This window comes from Nematolebias whitei, chromosome 5 (genome assembly GCF_014905685.2).
Source record: "Nematolebias whitei isolate Nwh7 chromosome 5, NemWhi1, whole genome shotgun sequence".
NCBI classification, from domain to species: domain Eukaryota; kingdom Metazoa; phylum Chordata; class Actinopteri; order Cyprinodontiformes; family Rivulidae; genus Nematolebias; species Nematolebias whitei.
The window spans coordinates 6969585-6993643 of record NC_056502.1 but is presented as its reverse complement, the minus strand read 5'-3'; the positions used below and the strand labels follow the sequence as shown (position 1 = coordinate 6993643).

At 39.9% G+C, this 24059-nt stretch overlaps 1 protein-coding gene across 1 annotated transcript in view; it reads left to right on the top strand.

Annotated features, from left to right (window-relative positions):
- Positions 1-24059, top strand: part of sema6e (sema domain, transmembrane domain (TM), and cytoplasmic domain, (semaphorin) 6E) — a 193360-nt gene that overhangs the window by 29972 nt on the left and 139329 nt on the right. The window contains exon 3 of the mRNA XM_037676120.1: positions 14772-14864. The gene's annotated coding sequence lies outside the window, so the exon portion shown is untranslated. The remainder of the gene's footprint in view (positions 1-14771; positions 14865-24059) is intronic.

Below are 24059 nucleotides of genomic sequence, written 5' to 3'. Positions count from 1 at the left end.
AGTGTCTTGCCCAGGGACACTTCAACATGTGACTGCTGGTGGAATCGAACCCCCAACCCTCCCATTAGAGGACGACTGCTCTAACCACTCAGCCACGCTGCACCAAAAAGGCATCGGTTTTACTGACGATGCTCTGACTGGCGTCTAAAGTTGGAGTGAGGTCAGTTTGTTGAACGCTACTCAGTATCTTCAGTTTTTCTTTCAACCGTATCTTAAACGGGAGCAAACGGATACATTCCATTACTTTGAACATTTACCAGTTTATCTGCACTTTGTTCTATTTTAAATCCAGTTTTCTAACTTTAAAAAGCAAAGCAATGGAAAACATCAGTCCTAAGAATGTGTTACTGCACAGTTTGTTCTCTACTACTTAATATTCATAATTCTATAAGTGCAGTAGTCCCTTGTTTATCGTGGGGATCCGTACCCTGAAGACCCACGATAAGTGAAAAACCGCCAAGTAGGAATATTAGTACAAGTAGTAAGTAGTAGTTTATTTTAGTGTGTGTTAAGGCGTTTTAAACCCTTCCCACACTCGCAGTATTCTAAACAATGTTTCTAAACGCTCTAAAAGAGCACAGAATGTCATGATCTCAGCTCCCTGCCTCCTCTGCTCTTTGCCACCTGCAAGCGCTTTTGGCCACGCCCACTTCTCCGTTCTGCACGGAGAGCAGCTGATCAGCTGCAGCGGGAAGTTTATCCTGCAGTGTGGGCTGCACAAAGGTGCAGGAGGTGCTAAGTAATTTAAAATAATTTATTTTAAATAAAAATTCCATGCCGATTATGCGGCTCATCTATCAATCAGCCAACTGTGTGTCATGTCCAGTCTTATTTTGAAAAACCGCGATGGAGCGAGTCAGCGATGAACGAACTGCGAAGTAGCGAGGGACTACTGTATATTCAAATTTTTAAAGAAAAAATATTTAGAAGTTGATTTGTATCGATTCGATGTCATACGTCTCTTAGTGTAAGTATTCAAAAATGCAGCGTGAGAGTTTATTTTTACAAGTCTGGCACAGTGGGTGGATTGTTTTTCTCAAGGTTATTCCCGTCTTTTCTGTTTTGTGCCCAAGTCTAAATGTGCTCTCCAACTGTATAATACCATTTGAGACCTGCTGGGTTTGTCTTGAGGGCAAATCCTAAATGGCTCTCTGCCTTCTTGATGGACAAAGTCCATCCATGCGTCAAGTTCAGCAAGTCATCAGCTCTTCCTTTGCCGTGCTTTTCTTTTGGCACATGTGTCCATCACCCCCTGATCCTGCACTCATCTTCTCCCTTTTCAAATGCTAATGGGCCTGAACCATGCTGGAGCTCTTGAGCTTGAAGTTGACTCTCTTCTTTGAAGAGAGTTTATAGATGGTCACGCAGAGTTTTTATCATTTTGCTCAGCAGGCAGCAAGAAGTTTTTATTGTGGCCCACTCATCTTGGCCACAGTCTCAGCAGCTTACTGCAATGCACCATGGACGCCCGACTATTGTTGCCATGTATAATGAAACAAAATCCATTATCGGTGTCAATTCTGTTCTCCCACCAACCAGTTTGCCCTGGGTTTGCCCTGATATTGCCTGGATTCTTCATCCTGAGGCACAGATTGTTGTCCAAAGTATTTGAAACTGTATGAATTGAACTTTTCCCTTGAGCATTATAAACCTCTCCCATCCTGTGTTGCAACCAGAATGAGCAAAAGCTGAGCTTCACTAAGTCTTTGGTTCGTGGGAAGCATGGACATGATCACACAGAAGCCTCAGCAGACAAAAGTTTCATGAATTTGCCTTTTTCATTCCTTTCTTCACTTTTAATCCCCAAACCCGCCATACGTCAACACACCTGACAAAAAATGAACAGAAAACTTGGCAATTGTTAAACGATTTAGTCCTTCAAACTACAATTTCACAAAAAGCAAAAAAAAAATATTTGGCTCTAATTATCAAGAACCACAATATATTTAAACCAACATTTTCATGTAAATTTTACTGATAGTTTGTATAACAGCAACATGTTCGTACTAATTCATCAGATGGAAAAAAAAAGGTTTAATTTACATGTTTTAAATGTACTTCATAAAATCTGTAATACATTTATTTTTTACATTAAAAAATAATAAAAAGTGCATTACAAATTATGTTTAGGTTTATGGAATAACCTATATTTTACATACTAAAACTGTTGAAGTCAGAGGTTAAAACTGTTTACAAGTTTATTTATTTAACCTTTATTTATAAAAAGGTAGTCTCACTGAGTCTCGACGATTAATTTTCAAGAGAGACTTGTTTGGGAGCAGATGGTGGGGGTTAAGGGCCTTGCTCAAGGGCGCAGAGTGGGGCAAATGAGGGCGGAGTCAAGTGTAGGTGTTTCACCTTTTCTACCCACATTTTGATGTTGACGGTCCAGGGAGTTGAACCGGCGACCTTCCAGTCACAGGTCCACCATCTCTAACCTCTGTGCCACCACTCGCCAAGTTCACTAGATTTAAAAAATAATAAAATTCTGGCAGTCACAGCTGCCAATTTCTTTTTTGGTTGTAAAAACTGGGATTTTTTTTCTGTTTTTTATTTATATTTTAGTGCTACCTCATTTTAACATAAAAATATATTACAAAAGTTGTCTGATTAGTAACAAATCTTTAAGGATACAAATTTACACTTTATTTCTCTGTAGGGGGGTGTTTCCTGGCTGTAAATGCAGAACACTTTTGCCTCATTTAGTACCACGTGTAGTTTCTAAAAATGAGAATATAGACTAAAAGAATTGTATCTTTTGGCTTATTTTGCCCATATATTGGATAAAATCTTGATTTACTTCAGAGCACTCCTCACACTTTTCATTAACAGCATTGTTCATCATTAGGACGCTTTACAGTTCTTCCAGTAATTAACACCTATCCCAACTGATCAGGAATCTGACTAAAACTAAAGTTTTACCCAATGTTACAACTAAAATCGTCAAAAGTTTGTAGCAAGTGTAAAACACGAGTCGAGGTCTGTTCGAAGCTGTATTCCATTCTTGTTAATAAATCGTTTTAGTGAGAACGAGATGTTTAATCGCTCCCAGGTGCAGAAAGTTTTCAACGAGCCAGCAAAAACTTAAGCATCTGTCGGATAAAAGCAGAGCTGTGAGATGATGTTTAAGATTCATTTATTTCACGTTACTTACTCTGTACAAGTTAAATGTATGCACGTTTAATCATGCAGCAGACAACCGTGTGCTATAGAAGAGTGAAACCAAGAAAGTGAATACATTTAATGAAATGCGCCTTGAGAGATGATGAGCCCTAATTGGTTGTATGTGTTTCTGTGCACTCACACAGGTTATAATAACCCTGGAGTAGATCTGTGACCCGTCATGTCCGATGTGAGCTGGTATTGTTGTGACCCTTTAAAATTAGAATACACGAAGAATACTATATTTACGTAATACAGTAGTCCCTTGATTATCGCAGGGTTTACGTTCCACACACCCCCGCAACAGGTGAAAATCCGCGATGTAGGAACATGATATTTATTTTAGCATTTATATATATATTCAGGCTTTATAAACCCTTCACTACGTAATTTTAACAACATACGTAGGCCTGTCACGATAACAAATTTTGCTGGACGATTAATTGTATCAGAAATTATTGCGATAAACGATAATGTTTGAAATTTGACAATAATTAGTAATTAATTTCAAAATTAAGAAGAAATGTTTGTTTTGTGTTTAGTGCCTTTTTTCGACCACCGGATGGCAGTATAAGACTGTTTGAACCGAAGGATGGATAGTGAGGGAGGGAGCAGCTTATCTCTTTAAGAATAATGGGAGGGAGGCATCTTGACGTGACACGGGCTTTCTCTCTTTGGTTCTCAAAATGGCGGATGCTTGGTGTGGCTTGAGCTCTTTAGCATAGCATTTTTCACACAAAGCTTTTAATAAAATATCAGCAAACAAGTTCACAACTTTTTGGATTAAGTCACGAGTTTCAACCATGAATTTTGGCGCTTCAGCAAGATGGATGGTTTTTCCCGTGGTCAGCCTGTTAGCTTAGCTCATAGCTTAACTTCTCAGCTTAGCTTCTTTTAACAATTAAAAAAAAACAATTTTGGATGGTTGAAATGGATTTTCAAGAGAAAAGAGACGGGGAGGGCTCAAAGAGCAACGGAGTTGAGCCTTTTGTCATCCAGTGTCTTCAGTAGAAAGAGAGAGACACAAAGAAACGATAAAGCCGATAAATGAAAATGAGGTCTAATTTTCATTTATCATGCGATTAATTGATTTATTGTTTATCGGACAGGCCTAAACATATGTATATGTACTGTACAGTACTGCAAATTTTTTTCCGGGTACTCACCAGTGAAGATACTACAACTTGAAGGATGAGCTTCAGGATTATTTGCAACTTTCCTGCCAGTTATGTGAGTTTAATAGATTCTGTAGATTGTCACTTCTCACTTTATGTTGCAAAACTATTTTTACCACATCGGTTTCTCCACTAGTGTTTGATCCCTCCATTGCCATTCTTTGAATTTTGGCAGAAAGCAGCAGCCGGAAGCACTGTTGGCTTCTGGGTAGTGTAATTTTTTGACTTGCGTTATAACATAGGCTTTTTTTTTCTTCTTCTTCTTTTTTTGTCTGCTCCCTTCTTCAGGGGTCACCACAGCGAACTGTCACAAGAAGGCTTGGCAATTGTTTTTAATGCCGGATGCCCTTCCTGACACAACTACAGACCACTGAGCTAGCACAGCCCTCTGTGCGGAGCAGAGAGCTGCCACGTAGGGCGTCCGGGGGAGCAGATGGTGGGGGTTAAGGGCCTTGCTCAAGGGCCCAGAGTGGGGCAAATGGGGGTGGAGGCAGGTGCGGGTACTTCACCAATCCCATCCACATTTCGATGTTGTTGGTACTGAGAGTTGAACTGGAGATCTTCCGATCACAGGCCCACCTTCTCTACCCTCTGTGCCACCACTCCCCAAGTTACTTCAGTATAGGGTTATTGAAAGAAAACTACAAAATGGCAGCACCTGTTCCAAGTTTTTTTTTGTTTTATTTTTGGTCCTATTGGTTGGTTCCTGCTCCCGTCCACTTCCGTTAACTCTTTTTATCCCGTACCGTCCCAATCACGTGAATCTTAAAGTTGACAGTCATGTGTTGTTTACACTCTTGCATTGAAATACTGCAAAAGAGCGAGTCCGCCAACGTTGAACCGCAAAGTATCGAGGAACTACTGTATATACTAAATGAAATAAGAAACATGAATGTTTTTGTGCAGGCATCACTGGATGGAGCTACGTAGTTAACACTAAGTTTGTGGATGCAGCGCTTGTACCTGGAAATATTAAGTAAAACAAATCCACGACCATCAAGCATTTGACCATCTGGTCCTCGGTGAATCAGTACCCCCAATGAGTACGCTGTTAAATAACAACCATCTTTCCCCCTAGAGCTTTTATCAAAGCCCAAGATCTTGGAAGAGAAACTTGGTTGTAAACACTCAATTGGGCGCTTGATTAAAGTCATACTGGTGCTGTGGAATTCCTGCTGATTGTTCACATAAGGTGACTCTATGGGAGTTTAGCTGGGGAGAAATGGGGTGATGGTGTTGAATTGATGTGGAGAGTCCAATCAAAATGGGAGAAGCAGAAAAATCCCAGTTTAGACCCGCTCAACAAAGACTGACCCTTCTTGGCACCTCTGAAACATCAGCCTTTTGTTCCAAACCTGTTTTTTTACTCTATAATCTGTAAGTAATGGGCGTTCTGAATAATTTGAGTAGTCTGCAGTGCTGGCTTGTCTTTCAGTGATTCCCTTTTCCCTTTGGAGGCCAAAGGTTGGTGCACTGTAAGCAGCATGTTCAGACCCGGCCCATCTCCCAGGGTTGTACAGCGATGTGTCAATGCTGCTGCCTGTCAGAGCTAAAACAGAGCTGCTCCTGCCGGCTCCAAGTGGGTGATCAAAAACTTGGCTTGCATACCATGTATGACTACTTTTTTTTCCTATTTCTCAATGTTTTTCATCATCTTTGTTAACTTCCTGTTGTATAAATGAAGAATGCCGGCTCATTCAGCTGAAACATGGCCAGGAGGGAGACTGTAGGATTTCATAAATGAGTCTTATAAATAGGAGGGTGGGTGACTTTATTTAAGGTTTTGTTATAAAACATTCCCACTCGGTGTTTCCAGTGGATTTGATTCCTAATTGAAACCTGCCTTGGAGCAATGTTTTTTTTATAATTTGTGACGGCATAGTGATGAAGATGTATATATATTTCAAAGCAAGACGCATCCGCATGTCTCTTGTGCCCAGCTGTTTGTGTTTCCAGCTGTTTCTTGTCATTTTCCTTCTTTTCCCCTGGTGCTCTTTCCCTCTCGCATCGTCTTGGTGAAGCCCAAGCACAAGCCCTGAAACATTTAATTGCCTTTTCATTGACAAAGGCTTTAATTGGCTTTTAATCACCTCTTTATATCATGTTTTGAAACCCAGATCAGAAGTGTCAGCTGAGAGAAACGGTCCTTTTCAGTGCTTTGCTGCCATTCACAGACGCTACAAGAGAAATGTCTCAGTATTAGTTTCATGCATAACATCTTTATGCTCATTTACTGACTGCAAACCCCAAACAGTATGGTGCATGTCGCAGTAAAAAAAAAACATTTATATAGAAACCTTAGGTCTGTCAGACATTTTTTTCAGATATTTCCTTTTAAAGATGGATCAGACTGGTGCTGTCAGGTCATCCCAGCTTGTATTGACACATATCCATATTTGATGCACTTATCTTAAAAATAAACCCCACAAGCATTGCTTTTTATTGTGCCAAGTTAAAACGATTTATCCACCTCCTTCCACTTAATGTGTGACATAATAAAGGTTAATTAGTGCAGAATTAATAAACACTTTAATTAAGAAGCATGCACACAATACAATAGTAAGTGCATGCATATTAGCATATCATACCAGAAAAAATGTTTTAACAGAAAAAATGCAACAAAAGCATTTCACATGTTTATTTAATGTCAGAGCTTTACGTGCTTAAAGAAGTAACACGCATCTAGTTTTCTGTGATCAGTAGGCTTCGTTTAAAAAATGAACTGTATTTGGCCGGTGGCCACGTCGGCCATGAAGATGTGCGCTGCGAGTGCTGGTCGATAAGTCGGGGTCAGTGTCCCACCTCCGCTCAACACTCTGAAAGCAGTTCCCACGCTCCCTGCTATCAGAGGAAAGACGATGAGAGCAAGCAGCTACTCGGAGATGGAATCAATTCTGCACTACAGAACTTTTCTTTTTTTACTTTTGTCAGTTCTGGATGTGAACGTGGCCGAGTGCAGAACTTGGTCACCGTTGGATAATGATCACGAACTCATTGATGGCTTGTTGCTCTGTGGGCTTTTCCTTCTACACCAGCTATGTCCAGGGTCTTAATTAGACCACAAACATTTTTTATTTTTATCACTTGGACTCTGTCTTAATTCATCTTTTTTTTCTTCCATATATTTAATTAAACTCTCCTGGTAACTTAAAGTTTGTTAAAGAAAGTTTAACAACTTTTTACAGCTCTTTTTAAAGTGTCTCTCTCCACCACTCTACTTGGCTCATTCTGTTCATTTTTTACTTTCACTGTAGTGTGCATAGAAACATTCTGGATCCTTACTAAACTATTGTACCTCTGTTTTGTCTAAGTTTAAAATAGTCACACAGTTTGAGTGTCAGTACAGAAATACAAGACATACTTTTGATCTCCACACCCGAACAGTTTTTGAATAAACTTTGTTTTTATCTTAAATAACTAAAAAAAGACACTGATTTCTTAGCAGGTGGCCAGAATCGGCTGATCTTCAGCTACATTTGTTTAATCGATGATTATAAAGTAAAGTGCTATGTGTTGTCGTCATTGTATGTTTCCATACAGTGATCAGTTCAAGCGTTCAAAAACTTGACAATACGTTTGTTTTTATTTTGATTTATATTAATTTATAAAAATCTTTTTTTTTTTTTAAATCTTGAAATCTTACTTCTAACCTACAAAGCTCTCAACAACCTAGCTCCGTCGTATATTTGAGATCTTATTGTTCCATATTTTCCTAAGAGAGCACTTTGCTCTCAGACTGCAGGCTTACTCGTGGTTCCTAGAGTTTCCAAAAGCAGAGTGGGAGGAAGATCTTTCAGTGATCAGGCTCCTCTCTTGTGGAACCAACTTCCAGTTTCTGTCCGTGAGGCTGACACATTGTCCAGTTTTAAGACTGGGCTTAAGACTTTCCTTTTAAAATAAATCCTATAGTTAGGGTTGGCTTGTTGTTCTGTCATAAACTTGGACTACTAGAGGACACATTGACCTAATTTCCTAAAATGAATTGTTACAAATGAATAGTTTTTATTTGATACTATTTCTATATTAACGTGATTCTTGACCTGCCATTGTGTATCTGTTCCTCTCAAACCCAGCCGGTCGAAGCAGATGGCTGCTTTTCCTGAGCCTGGTTCTACTAAAGGTTTCTTCTTCATGAGGGAGTTTTTCCTTTCCCCTGTCGCCTTCATGCTTGCTCAAGATGGAAGTCTGCGATGAAACAGTCTGCTCCTCAGATAAATAGTGTTAAATTGTTATTTTTACATATGAATGTTTAAGTTCAGTTCCCTGAGACTTTGGTTGTGACTTGGAGCTAAATAAATAAACTGAAATGAACTTATAATAGAAATTTGTTCAGTTAAGGGCAGTTAAGCCCCCCCCCCCCCCCCCATGTTAGATTTTAAATGTAAAATATTACTTGCAGTAATTTAGAATTTTAATTTTATTTTAATTTTATAATTTCATAGTTGGATAGAGAAGCTCATGCAACCTCCCCGAATGTCAAAAAGTCAATAAATGTTTTTTAAGCTCTCAAATATAATCCTAATAAACCGAGAGTCTGTAAAATAATCTGACTCTGCAGGTCAAAGCTTTACAAAAATCAGAAATGTGATGCAGACTTTGAAACTGTAATTGCTCCGTCTGTAAATTTAAAAAGTCACAGCCAAGACCCAGAGTCCCTCCTAAAAAAAAAAAAAAAAATCACTAGAGCAGTGGGGGCATTTAGTTTCTAGTTCACGAGCTCCATTAAAATAATGTTGGTTGAATTAAGCTAATTATTATTTCATCAATTTATACTTTAATTAATTAAACTGCTTAGTATTCACCAGCAACCCCAGGCATTTCTATAAATTGTGAATTATAGCAACTAATCACAATTAAAACAAGTCCATTTGAAGCGATGGGAAAACTGCACTGTTTACATCATCATGTGATGAATTAATGTAATAATTTTAAATAGTCTTTGTATCTACTGGTTAGTAACGATGCCATTTATTTGATACTCTCTCCCTCTGAGGGTAGAAACCAGGATTATAATGAGACCAACCATTTAAAAGGCCAACGTATTGTCTGTGTCCGCTCTCGGTAAACACTGTTCTCTGGTGGCCTTCACGACCTTTGGTCTGAATCTGCATCAGCCAGAACTTGAAACAAACGCAAAGAAGAAAACTCAAAGAAGTCAGAGGAACATATTTTATAATTTCTACAGACAGTCGGTGAACTGTAGTTGTGATCCAACAATGTTCAGTCAGGTCATCTGGACGGTTTCTTTTTTTGTTGTTGAGACTTTTCATCCTTCATCCAAAGGACTTCATCAGTCATGAAGGACTTCGAAGTCTTTTGGATGCAGGACAAAATGTATCAACAAAAAAAAAAAGAAACCGTCCAGATGACCTGACTGAACATTGTTGGATTTTTTTTTACCTGGATTATTGAGCATGAACTTTTGGTGTAGTTCTAATTATTTAATATTTATTCTTTTTCTTGGACGTCAGTCTTGTTTCTGCACGGTTGCCCAGATAGTAATCTATTCCAGCTTAAAAAAAAAAAAAAGTAATCTTGAAATGGAGCCATTCATCACAGAGTAAACGGCACAACAGAATGGCTGTGAAATGGAGCAGGGGAATGTTCAGAGAAATAGCTTGGGGTAACAAACGGGAACGTTGCTGATGTAAAAAAATAAAAAAAAACAATCCACGGCACCTTTTCTCTGACAATAAAACCTTCTTCATTCTCCAACATTTCTGAGGATGGTGTCTCGTTATTACAAGCTTAAATACCATTCCATGATGTACCAGCTGGAGATGGACGCCCTACCAGCACTGTCCTCCTTCCCGCTCTTTTCCTCCGTCCTCTTGTCATATTTACCATCGGGTTTTATTTTTTTATTTTCGACTTTTTCAAACTTCACCAGCTCACTGCTGTCTGTCATGCGCTGAGGTTTTTATTGCGTGACAATGCACACAGGCTGTGTCGGTGTCGTCTCAAATGCTCCTCGGTGGTCAGTGTATTTGCCACAGCCTGAGGTGCCAGGCAGTGGTAACCATGGCGACAGTGTTCGACTGATTTCTATTGTCAAAGGTGTCTCAGCCCGCGGGGGGACCACAGATCCAACAACACGAGTCCGGTGTGCTCGATGCACTTTGTTTGCCAGGTCACTTACCATCATTTGACCAGTGTCAAAGGGGGGTGCTTAAAAGACCACAACCAGACTATGGACAACAAGATCTGTGATCCCAACCCCTGCATCAAAACTCTGACTTTTATTGGACTACTCATACCATTTTCTTTCTTTCTTTAATTATTATTATCATTGTTTTTTCTTCCACATTGCAGCTGTTGCATCAAACCAAAATATCAGGGACCTCCTGACTGAAATACAAGGTACATTAGGTGTTAAGTGTTTTTGAAGTTATCTTAAGGGTATTTTTACCGGCATGTCACGTAAAAATAAAAAATATTTTTTACCGAAATGTCAGACAGAAGAAACTTTTCAAAGTTCTGCAGCTGTGACCAGTTCTGCAAAACGGAGTCGGCAACTAATAAACTCAGCCTGAAGACTCTGCCTTTGAGTTTCAATTCAGGACTTTTTTGTTTTTGTTTGAATTAAGTCTTCTAATTTATTTATTCATTTTGTTGTTTTTCTATTATGACTGTTTGGCTCCAGCCTTGAACAACTTCTAAAGTACCACCTACTCTTTGCTGGGTCAGAACAAAGAACCATTTATGTCATGTGTGGAGTTTGCATGTCCTCACTGTGCACATGTAACTTTTATTATTATGTATTAACATTAATTTAACCAGGCCAATCCCATCTCTTTTACAAGGGAGGCCTGAACCTGAAGGCAGCCTAACATGCATGTTTTTGGTCTGTGGGAGGAAACCAGAGTACCTGGAGAAAACCCAAGCAAGCACGAGAAGCACATGCAAACTCCACACAGAAAGACCACAGGTCCAACTGGGGATTGAACCCGAGACCTTCTTGCTGTGAGGCAACAATGCTAACCACTGAGCCATCTGCTTACTCTGGTTACTAGAAACATAGATGTTGGGTTAATCGGTAACTCTAAATTTTCCCTGAATCGGGTGAGGGTGTGAATGTTTGTCCGTGTCCCTATGATGGACTTGCAACCTGTCCAGGGTGTCCTGCACCTCTCACACAGTGACTGGAGATGTGGTCCAGCTACCCCACATCCTGGAAAATAAAAGCAGTTAAAATATAATGGATTGTTGGTTGGGTCAGTGGTTGGTTCGGTTCTGGTTTTGTTTCTAGCAGCAAATGCATGAAACCATCACATCTTAAGGTGAAGCCCTCATCACAGATTAGGGTTTAGCCAGTTTGCTCGTCTGCCAGATATGAATACTAGCTTTGACTGTGTGTGTGTGTGTGTATGTATGTATATATATATATATATATATATATATATTTTTTTTTTTTTTTTTAATCCGCCATAATGCTCATAGTTGGACAACACGGTACTTACTGAGGTGGGACTTGTTATAAAGCGTGAGAACAACTGGTCTTGTTGGTTTCTAATAAGGTAGAACAGTAAATATTGAGGCCCATCTCAGATGGAAACCAGCAGTGGGGAAAAAACACGTTTACTTTAATCTTCCTGATATTATTAATTGCTTCTTGGGGTTTTCAGTAGCCAATATGCCATTTTCAACTGAACTTCTAAACAGCCATCCATTTTTATTTACACTATCGAGTATTTTAATATCACCGGCTGGTGTTTATAGATCCTAAACACGAGAGTAAAAATCCTAGTTTTCAGCGACTGATGATGCTGGAGTTCCATAGAGGATTCACAAACAAGTTGGGTTTTTTTGTTTGTTTGTTTGTTTGTTTAAAACCATGTTTATGAATGAGACTACTTACACTAAGGTTCCTGTTTGCAGGAGAAACAAGACAAACGCTGCTCTGATGACGAGATGCACTCCTTCAGGGAAACTCTGACTAGAGAACACATTTTGGAAGAGGCAGTCAGGCCTTTACGGGGCAGCAAGAATTCGATAAAGTTCAGAGAAATGCAACTTGATGCTTGAATAGAAGATTACGTGGCAGCGGTTTGTAGAAATAGATTGCTTCTTTTGTAAGCCAAGTGTTGTAGATGCGTGTACTCGTTTTTCTTTAGTGTTTAAACAGTGAATTAAAAACTAATATTTACAGACCTGTATAAAAGTGTGAAGTGGAATCTATTGAAGTTAAGGGTTTTAATTTTAGTCATGGAGAGTTTGATTTCTGCCTCGTTTATTCAAATCGGCTAGATTATATAATCTGCATTCACTCATAGTTTATCAGACGATCACTACAAACCAGTTTTTGATTTCCAAATGGTTGAGATCAGATTGCTGGGTGCACGGCTGAAATACATTCTGACAATAAAAAAAGAACAAAGTGCTACTTTCACCACATGCTTATCTTGTGCAATATTATAAGAAAGCATAAAACGTCGTCTGACTCAGTTTTGTCTGAAGCCTTAAAAGCATTAAGAAAAAAAAATTGCATAAAAAATTACTTTATGGTGCAGAAAGTGGCCACAGCTCAAAGGAAGGAAGGATTGAGATAAAAAAAAATAAAAAAAAGAACTTCTGCTCTAAGTTGAAGCATCAGAGAATTCTGTTGTTCCTCAGATTCATTTCTTTTTTTGGACACAACTGAGCACACGATGTGCTTCACGAATCTTAGATATTTCATAAACTGTAGTGATGTAGGAAAAAACATAATCATCAACTTGAGAATATTACTATAATTTATTACTTTAACAAGATTCCTCTATAGATTGCAAAGATGAGTGAAAATGTAACCAAAACTTAAAAAAAATAAAGCTTTCAGAAAACCTGGGGACCGGTTTAAAATAATAAAAATAAGGAGTGACGTTCAACTTTTGCATTATGTACTTAAGAGTCGACGGGGGAGAGGGCGGGACCCAGAAACCATCTTATCACCAGCAAACTGGTTGGTCCACTATGGGAGTGTGCTGCTTGTGGGACTATGTTTGTTGTGGCTCCTCAAACTGATGAAGTCCTTTGGATGAAGGACGAAACATCTCAACCAAAACAAATAAAAAATTGTCCAGATGACCTGACTGAACTTTGTTGGAAGCCTCTCCCTGGTTTCATTTGGCGTTTACTGTGATTTATTTATCACAGTGGTGTTGGGCGGCTTATCAGCGCTGCATGCGAGTACTGAGTCTGTGGGAATGTCAGTTGCAGGACTTGCTCTGACGGGTTGAATTTCTGAACCTCCAGCTTTACAAAGGTGAAAGTGACATTGTTGGGTAAAGGGACGGTAGTTGCCCCTGCGTAGAGATGGAAGCTGCACAAAACGTCGACTAAAGATGGAGAAGCACAGGAAAAAAAAATGCAGTCTCTCATGCGAAATAGTTTTCTTTAGTGGTCTGAGGTGATGTTTAAAATTTAATTTGTTATTTTTTATTTTTATTTTTTTTTAGACCTAGGGAGTAGGAGGAGTGGTGGCACAGAGGTTGGAGAAGGCGGGCCTGTGATCAAAAGATCGCCAGTACGACTCCCCGGACCGACATCAAAATGTGGGTGGAAAAGGAGAAACATGCACACCTGCCTCCGCCCTCATTTACCCCACTCTGGGCCCTTGATCAAGGCCCTTAACCCCCATCTGCTCCCCCTGGGCTCCCTAGATGGCAGCTCTCTGCTCCACACAGAGGGCTGTGGTAGCTCAGTGGTTTGTGGCTGCGTCAGGAAGGGTATCTGGCGTAAAATAATTGCCAAGTCTTCATGCGAGTTAGTTCACTGTGGTGACCCCTGATGAAGGGTGCAGCTTTAAACTTTTCCCACACTCTTGCAATATGTACAGTGTTTCTAAACGCTCTAAAAGAGCACAGAATGTCATGATTTCAGCTCCCTGCCTCGTCTGCTCTTTGCTGCCTGCAAGCGCTCTTGGCCACGCCCACTTCTCCGCTCTGCACGGAGAACAGCTGATCAGCTGCAGCAGGAAGTTTATCCTGCAGCAGTAAGGGCTGCACAAATGTGCAGGAGGTGCTAAATAATTTAAAATAATTAATTTTAAATACAAATTCCATGCCGATGGTGCGGCTCATCCATCAGTCGGCCAATTGTTTATTAATATTAATATTAGACCTGTCAGAAAGAGCTGAAATAAAACTCCAGTTTGGATCATGAGCTCCTGTGCATGTGAACCTGTTCATGTGAGTAAAATAACCCGCTGCTTGTTGGGGATTCTGGTGCCATCTCCTCCTCTTTGATGCCCTTGATTGTGTACCTGAACTAAACAGTCTCTGATTCTGAGCTGGTCCCTGTGGACCCCTTCCACTGATCAGTTTCTCAGCCCATCTGTCTGCCAGGCTTTTCACAGAGTCTCATCGTAGGAGAGAGGAACCCTCACTGCAGGAGTTTTCATTAAACCTCTACTCCCCACCTCCCCCTGCCCCTTCTTCTTTTTTTATCCCTCTGCAGGCCGGAGGAAAGTTAATGAGAAGACTTGATCATCTGACACTTTGCCTTCAGCGTTCCTTTATCCCATCTGTTGTTGACCACTAATTTGCAGCGGTGAGTCAGTGCTGGCACGAACGCCCTCTGAAAATATTAAAATTATTCAATAGTGTCATCTGTATTCGTTGTATAATTAAAATATTTCATATGTTGGCTACCTTTTGTAAATTATGTTTTACTGTTTGGTAAATCCTTAACTTGCCGTTAAACAGTTTGCATTTGGGGGTTGTAGTTTGAGTTTTTTTGTAATTGAATATTTAGCTATGCCATTTTGTTTCAGCTAGACATCCTTCTGTGCTCAACATGCTTCCTGTTGAACTTCCTGTATCTCATTAATTACAGCCTGCGTGACAGAGATTAATAGAGTGGGCGTGGTCTGTGCTCTGTTTGTAACCGACATATCAGCTGGAACATCAGCCCAGATTAGATCCAGCGACTAAACGAGTTAAACCAGGTGACTGGCGTTAGTTAAAACAATTTGTTTGAGTCATAAATGGTAAATGGACTGTACTTGTATAGCAACTTTCTATCTGGTCAAAACACTCAAAGCGCTTTACAATATAATCTGTGCCCTCATTTACCCACTCTACAAAACTAATCTGAATCTGCAGAGACTAATCAGAGCTTTATCACATTCATACACCGATGAGACGCGATGAGGAGTTCGGTGTCTTGCCCACAGACACTTCAGCATGTGACTGCTGGTGGAATTGAACCCCAACTCCCATTGGTGGACGACTGCTGTAACCACTCAGCCACAGCTGCTCCTAATGTGAGCAAATATATTCAGCTGGGGTCCACATCCAGTCTGTGAGTGAGCCCAGTCCAGCCCACCAATGAATTATTTTAAAATCAAATTAAGCTTTGACTTTAAAACTAAACCTGTGAGGGGAACTGAACCCTGGTCTCAGGGCAGCTTGTATAGACTGGGGGTGGGGCCCACACCTCAGGTGGGCGTGGACTAGAGTTTTCAGTGCTGTGCACGAAGTGAACACCCACTAGCAATGGCCTTAAAGACCAATGCTTATAAAAAATAGAAACCCCAGTTTACCTGGCATAATATCTCCCATGGTCCTTGGCGCTTCCTTGTGCTCCTGTTCTGCCACTTAACGCCGCATCACGACCCTGAAGGCATCGTCCATGTGTAATAGATTGTAAGGAGGAACAATTAGGTTACTTTTCTGCTGATCTAAAAAGCAGTAGGTCTCCATTTAGGACAAGTTAATCATTCAACCTGTGTGGAGATGCTTCATCTCAAAGAAACACAAATGAAAAATATTAATAGTCTCAAAGCATTTACAATAGTGTTTACTATCCTGCACCCCTACACGCCCCGTCTTTTTGATTTCTCTCTACCTGCTGCTGTAGTGTGTGGGAGGTGCAGCGTGATGGCGTGGCTCTGTTGTTCTGCCAGAGAAATGGATTTGCTGTGATGGATGGCACCGGTCGCATCGTACAGGTCTCAGCTTGCTGCTGAATCACAGCTTTAAACTCATTTTGCGGGCACAGAAAAGCCGTTGTGCTTTGTGCTTGGGCTCAGGACCTGGCTCGTCCACCGGCTCTGCTGAACCCTGCATGCCAATTACCCACAATCCCTCCCTTCACATTAGCCAAGAGCAATGAGGCAATGCAAGAAAACAGAGAAATATTAGCTCAACTGTTGGACCCAGGACTTTGTTTTCGGACCTCGCTTTCCTTGATTGTTCCGCTTTGGACATATTTTATTTTCAACCTTTTGTGATCTGGAATTGGCTCAAGGTTTGGAGGAAATTTATTATTTTAAATGTGTCTGTTTCAGTAAAATGAACTCACATTTGCAGTTGCTTCCTCTTTGCTTTAAGGCTTTTAACTCTCGCCCACTTTCATGCATTAATGTTTTCATGGAGCAGTTGGAGCCAGAGAAGGTTTAAGTCGTTTCACCTGGATTCACCTTAGTTGGCCCTAAAGAACAAAAAGCAGGCAAGTCTAAAAGGAATACATATATATATATATATATATATATATATATATATATATATATAATTGTGTTGTTTCCACTTTATGAATTTGATACCTTAGTGTGCTTTATGCTGGAGTTAATTTTCTTTTGAGCGTGACATCCACGATGAGTGAGCATGAATTGATTTCAATCAGGGTGCGTTTAGTTGTGGTGAGTAAATATAAGCAGCTTAAAGGTATGTTTATCTTTTCAGCTATATGTATATTCATGACCGCCTTGGATGAGAGTGTTTATAAAGGCTGAAAGAAAACTCTGACTTGAGGCTCATTCTGGGAATTAACAGCAGCAGCTGCCACTTCCTCTGGTTCTGAGCAGACAGCGGTCCACTCTGTATTCAGCAGTAAAACCGAGGTGGTCCGACTTCAGCTGCACTGACCAGGTTTTCAACAGTACGACGGAGTAGTAAGGCTCCTCAGGGAGAGAAAAAGAAGAGAGGCATTAACTTGTTTTTTTCACTTTTGAGATTAAAGTTCAAATGTAAATATTTAAGTAGAAGTACAGTAGTCAAACTATTCCCAGAAAAAAGATGCAAGTTAAGGAAAATGTTGTTTTCCAAGGTTAAACTGGAGGAAATGAACCCCTTCGTCCTCTTGAACTCATCAGTGTTAATTAGTTTTATTATACTTGTTGCAGCTGAAGAATACGGCTGCACGTTTACCTGGTAAACTGCAAAATACCATGGAATATTTACCAAGTGTTGACTTCTAAATACGCTCAAAACTCCTGGTGGTCTACGCTGCAGCATCCATTTGACTTGAGAGCAGTAATGTAAAAGATTTTCACGAGCTTCAGAGTTATATAGTTTGGTTTTTTTTAGGCTAGCATGCACTTCTGTTTAAGACTCTCTTTGTGATGGATTGAAACGAGTTCTGCAGCAGGAGAATTAAGCCGCACCTCGGACTGATTGAAATAAAATACTGCATGTTGGTGTGTAATTTACTCAGTGAACGTGCACCCATAACTCTTGCATACTATAATAAAAAAAACATTGAAATGAATATAGTTCAGTTCAGGAGCACAGTGACGTTCACTTTCTCTAGTTTATAGTTTCTTATACAGTATTTGTAGTTTTCATTTGATATTATTTTTATCTTAATTTGATTATTGACCTGCCATTACATTTCTGTCATTGTTTCCTGTTCCTCTCAAACCCAGCCGGTCGAAGCAGATGCTGCTTCACACGCACTAACGTTGTGAAGGCGGCGCAGCTGAAGAGGATTGTTATTTAATATTTGTACGGTAAATAGTTTATTTTTTAGACTCTTAGTAGAGTTACAGCTCTTTGTTAATAAATGTGCCTGTGTGACAATTGGGACAAAGCTTTGACTCAGAAATATATTTTTGTTACTTTATGGAAAGAAAAATATATTAATTAATTCAACCTTTATTTATACAGGTTGGTCTTTTTGAGCCACGGGACTCATTTACAAGCGAGACTTGATTTTAACAAATAATGATGACAACGGTAGACAATCATAAAATAAAGCATATGAATTAAAAAAATAAATGGAAGAAAGTTGGATTAAAAAAACGAAACAAAAACAGGTACATTATAAAGCGATGTAAAATACTAGAAACAGGAACATGTCTGCGCTGTTTGAATATTGATATATATATATTGCATATTGCGATTTATCTTAAAAATATTGAGATATTAATTTTAGTCCATATCGTGCAGCCTTACCAGAGCTGGGAAAATCCAATAGATCAGATCTTAAAAGATTAAAGTAGTTAGATAATCAGGGTCAGCAGACTCCACCAAATTCCCCCCAAGACGTTTAAGGTTCATTGCACAATTTCACACTTTTATGTGTAAAACTGATGGAGATCTTCTTCCCAACAAAGCTGTCTCAGAAATGCAGAGAACACTGCCAGGAGCTGTTCTTCACAGTGATTCTGTGAGATTTGGAGTGGATTTATCCTTTTAAGACCGGTAAAACATCAGAAGCTCTCTAGACATCTGACACTGATGGCCTTTTCTGATGGTCTGTCTCCGCGTAGGTAGGGTTAGGAAAGGGATGCAAACATCAAAGTGACAGTATTCTTATTTTCCATCCACGTTATCTCAACAATCTCTTCTGCTTCTTTCCTTTTATAATCACGCAGAGGGGAAGCTGTGTCTGACCTGAAACTTGTTTGGGTTTGTAATGCATTAAGATGGATGCATCCATCCCACTGTCGAATGATGAATTGCGAGCTTCAGACAAGGCTCCTCGCTATGTAAAAGAGGCACTTGCAGACATGGCACTTTCATCAATCAGCTGAGGGACCTCTGTAATGTTGTTACAATGCAAAAAAAAAAAAGACCAGGCTCTGTTTATATGCAGTCATGGGCAGAAGGGCTTTTTTATTCTGTTTGGACTAAGGTTCCTCTCCCTGCATGTTATGAAAAGCGTGACTTGGGTGCATTAATTGAACGTTCAGGGACCTTGAATCTGTGTTTTAGACTTCAGTCAAGCTGATCCCACTGTGTAATCAGCCGTTTTCTTACAAGTGTAGCATTGTCTCTTCCCTACAATTTTCTTGTTTTGTTCAGAAAGCAATATCAAGGTCTCAATTAAAGTGACACCTGGAATCTCACATTCACACATCCTCACAGGAGCGCAGCGGAGCTCCCTGACAGCGAGCCTGGAGCTGCTTAGTCGACACATTAGGAGCCCTGGAGATAATTTTGGGGAAGGTGCGAGGCTCCCGGTGGTGTGACGGAGAGATACAGCAGAGTCAGCCGGATCAGAGCAAACACTTTTACAGAGCAAAGAAAGGTGAACAAGGGTTCATGTGTATTCTAGGGTACACAAGGCAAAAAGCTCAAGTTCGTGTAAGTTTTATCATTAGCATCACATGTGGTACATGAGGTGGAACAAAGTTGTGTACATAGGATCCCAGTTGCATCCTACAATAGCAACAAAGTCCATGCTCAATAATCCTGGATTAATTATGCCTGGATTATTGAGCATGGACTTTGTTGTTTTCAACCAGTTTGACATGACTGTCAACAAGGAAGAGGGCCGGCAATGGAGGAGGGGCGTACCATAGAGACCATCTTATCACAAGCAGAACTGGTTTGTTCCACTTTGGAGTAAGCTGTTGGAGGAAGAATCAGTTTTGTTTCCTTGACTGATGAAGCCTTCTGGATCGAAGGCGAAACGTTTCAGCACCAAAAAAACTGTCCAGATGACCTGACTGAAAAATGTTGGATCCTGCAATAACATAAATATAAATTGTAAAAAGAAACTGGGACACTAATAATGTCACCATACGCTAAAGTGATGAGGGATTTTATTTTGTCTTTTCTTTTTGTCCTTTTTTCCTTTTGCATTCATGTTAATAAGATTTTTAAGATACAAAGTGAGTTGGAGTTTGGTTGCAGATTTATCTGACTTCAGCCATTTTTGTCCTTGTCGTGGAACAAAGAGGGGGAATTGGAAATGGCCTCCGTCTGTCCATCTGTTCATGCATGTTGTGAGCATGATGACCTGAAAAACAAGTGAGGTACTGACTTCCATTTTGGTGTGTGGCTGCATCTAGGCGTAAGAAAGTTTTTTTTTCGAAATGGGGGTTGCCATGCCAAGATCCAAGAAGTCTACCGCCATGTAAATAGGCAACGTGCCAACTTCCATTTTGGTATGTGGCTGCCCCTTGGCACAAAAAGGGTCACTATAAATTGGTGGCCACCCCAATCATTTATAAGAAAACTATGCTTTCTAATTTTTATACTGCTTAAAAGCAGGGCTTACTTTGTCAACTGATCAATGACACCGAAGTGCATTTTCCAGCAAGTGGATCGGCAGAGGAGGGGGATGGGGGTGCTCTGGGGGACTTCCCCTATAAATTTTGAATTGATTAAATGCGATTTCTTGCATTTTGGTGTATTATAATGGGTTGTTAAACAACATCTACATTTACCTACATTTGTAAACACCCTGCTTCTGTCAAGACCCCCCCCTTACTTGAGGGAACCATCAAGTAAGCGCCCCTCCTTGTTGTTGTCCAACTCCACATGTCAACCTCCAGGCGCCTGCCCGCGTACAGCTGCCTGGTTAGCTCATCACTCACCCCCACCACTCTTTTGGAGCAGAGATTTTTTTAAGGGTAGACGCAGAAATGCAACTTGAAGAGGCAGATCATATGCTCATACGTGACTGTTGTGTTTAAAATTAGTGTTTATGTAATCATTTTCAGTTTACATATCCATTAAAAGCTTAATTCATTCAAGACAGTCATATTTGTTCATAACTTTATTATTAGTAAGCCTGAGAGTTACCGGATTCAAGCAAACCGTTAATGGAATGCACCCTGTCAAAATAAGAGTTGTCGGATCCTGTTCCAGCAGGATCCGGCTCAAATTTAGCCCTGCTTAAAAGTAGATCTGACAAGGTTGACTCGGGTCCTTTGGACAGATTCTTCTTTGTTGAAACGTTTTGTTTTTTATCCAAAAGACTTCTTCAGTCTGAGGAGCTGCAACAAACTCAGGCTTATAAATAAAACCTTCTCATAGTGGATCAACCAGTTCGCTGGTGACAGCCAGAACTAGTTATTCACATGCAAAAGTCCTCCTTTTGTGTGGTCTTAGTCTGACTAGATCCTTGTAAAAAAAGATCAAAAGCTAGTAACTTTTTACATTTTAGATTAACGTAGTATTTAATTCTTTGGAGACATAATTGGTTTGTTTTGATATTGTATTTTAACTAGGGATGCACCGATCCACTTTTTTAAACTCCCGATCCGATCTCGATACCTAGATCTGAATATCGGCCGATACCGATCCAGTTCCGATATCGTGATCATCATTGATTTTATATGAGGCTGTAATAATCTCTCAAGTACAATTTGTACAAATATATGCATGCATGTCCAAAAAGGCAACTTGAGGTAAGTTTTATTAATGTTGGATAAGTTTTAAAGTTAGAATTAAATTATGCTAACACAAAATATGTTTTTTTTTTTTTTAATTCCTAGCTTTAAAGTGGATATTAAAGTGCTTAGTGATTGTTTAAAGTTATTTTGTATTTTTTTAAATAAGGGGCAGATATAAGAATTATTTTTCTTCTTTCTGCACTCTTTTCATTCAATATTTTCTTTTTGATGATTTTTTTTTAAATTGTGTTTATTTTAAATGAATGAATAAATTAATTAAATTAAATTAAATGTTAATTGTCTTCAAACATCTGCTAAGTTCATGGCATAAACCAACAGACATGTTCCTGTTTTTAGTATTTTACATCACTTTATAATGTAGCTGTCTTTTGTTTTTAATATATATAATTTTCAAATCATATGTTTTTTATTGTCTACTGTTGTACTGATAAATATCTCTGGAGGGTAAACTATATCTTGGCTGCAAGTATCAAGCTGAGAAATCCTTCGTTTTCTACAACTGATAGTGGTTGGTCATTAATTATGATGAAGTTTAGCAACTTCTCTGTAAACATTTGAGCTCCGTGGCTTCAGCGATGTCTTCTTCTTGTTCAGTCCGAAGCAGGCAGTCTGATTTGGGGCAGCCGCGCTCAGTCTGTCCCTCCTCGGAGACGGGCAGATTGGACGCGGCTGGTCGGGGTCGAGTCGCCTGTTTCGTGTTGAGCAAGAGCAGCGCCCCGCTGAAGCCCCGGAGCTCGAATGTCCATCGTAAAACTAACTTTACCACGGTTTAATGTGGCGCTATGGCTCTGCAGACATTGCACGTTGCTGTCTTGTTTTGTGGCGTTTCTAGTGTAAAATACTTCCACACAGCGGACATGTTTACATGAAAAGTTTGTTAGCTGTTAGCCACAGTGCTGCTAACTCAGTCCTCACGTTGTAGCTGGCTGCAAACTATGAACTGGATTTCCTGAATGTGAGGCGGGTCTTATTACTCTGGGCTCATGAGACACGCCGCCGTTCAGGAAATCCATTCCATAGTTTGAAGCCAACGTGCATCATGGATCGGAAATATCGGCAGGTTGGATCGGAAAAATCCGATGCGTAAATTATGCTGGTATCGGAGGCTGATACCGATACTGGATCGGATCGGCCCCATCCCTAATTTTAACACCATCATACCATTCAACATGGAAGACAAATGAGTCATTTTTTTTAGTTTCAAAGATATTTTTTAAAAAGAACACACCTTTTATCAATCAAAATCTCTGATGTTGCCTTTAAAAATGTTCAGATCAAGTAAAGATAAATGCAGCTGCTGTTGCAGACAGTACTTCATAGCTCACAGAGTCCACTGTGTGTTTGTGCTGCTTTTTCTGATCTAGCGCTGCCTCTTTCTTCTCCTCACTTCATGTTGCCACCCTCTCATTCTCTCTGCATGGGGTTGTTGAGTCGTGGCGGTTCTTAAGGCAGGAGGTGTGGTGTAACTTAGGCTGCTTTGGCAGATAAGCCTGAGCCTGCCCACCTGCATCCCCCACTGCTCGTCAACCAAGTAGACTCGCACCGTCACCAGCATTCATTCTGCATCAGAGGGTTGCCACCTCCATGGATCCACTGCAAATGTGTTTCTGTTTTTAATTTATTACACATGAGAGGAAAAAGAACATCCAGTCTCCTTGAAACAAACCAGTTATGCCTCCTAAGAATTAAAGCATTGACTGGTAAAATTGTTGCCTTTGCCAGAAAGAGATTAAATTCCAATTCATTTCCACTTGACCTTTGTTTTACCTCTTGAGATCAGATTTTTGCCTTTCCAAGACTAATCGCTCGAATAGCACCACAGGTTACAAATGGAAAGTCGACTTGCTTATTAGTTGCAGGAACAATAATTGATCTAGACGGCTCTGATAAACCGAGCTATTTTGAAATCTGTGAACTCGCCCAAAAACCACTCAACACAACGAAGATGGGCTTTGAGTAGCAATGTATTCAGCATTCATAATGCAAATGCATTACCAAAACAGACCCAATTCACTCCCATATATTTATATTTCACTCACCTCTCTTGTGTAATACCTAAACAACACTTTTTCTAGAGAATATTGCCTTTAATTAAAAGTAACTGTGGCTGCAAAGTGTTTCTGCAAATCAGCCATGACTTGCATTTTATACAGGCCGATCCAGAAGGAGCTGCAGAAAATAAAGTTCAGTGAGTTTGAAGCACAAGCACGTTTGTTTTTTCTCTGTCCTGGAGGGTCACAGTGCGTCCGTAGAGCCAAAATATGACGAGCAAGAGCCGTTTGTCCTGAGACAAGGTTGAAGAGCAAGGTGCAGTTTGTGAGAAATGCATATTTTAACTAGTTGTTCCATACATGTGCCTATTTTAACTATAGTTC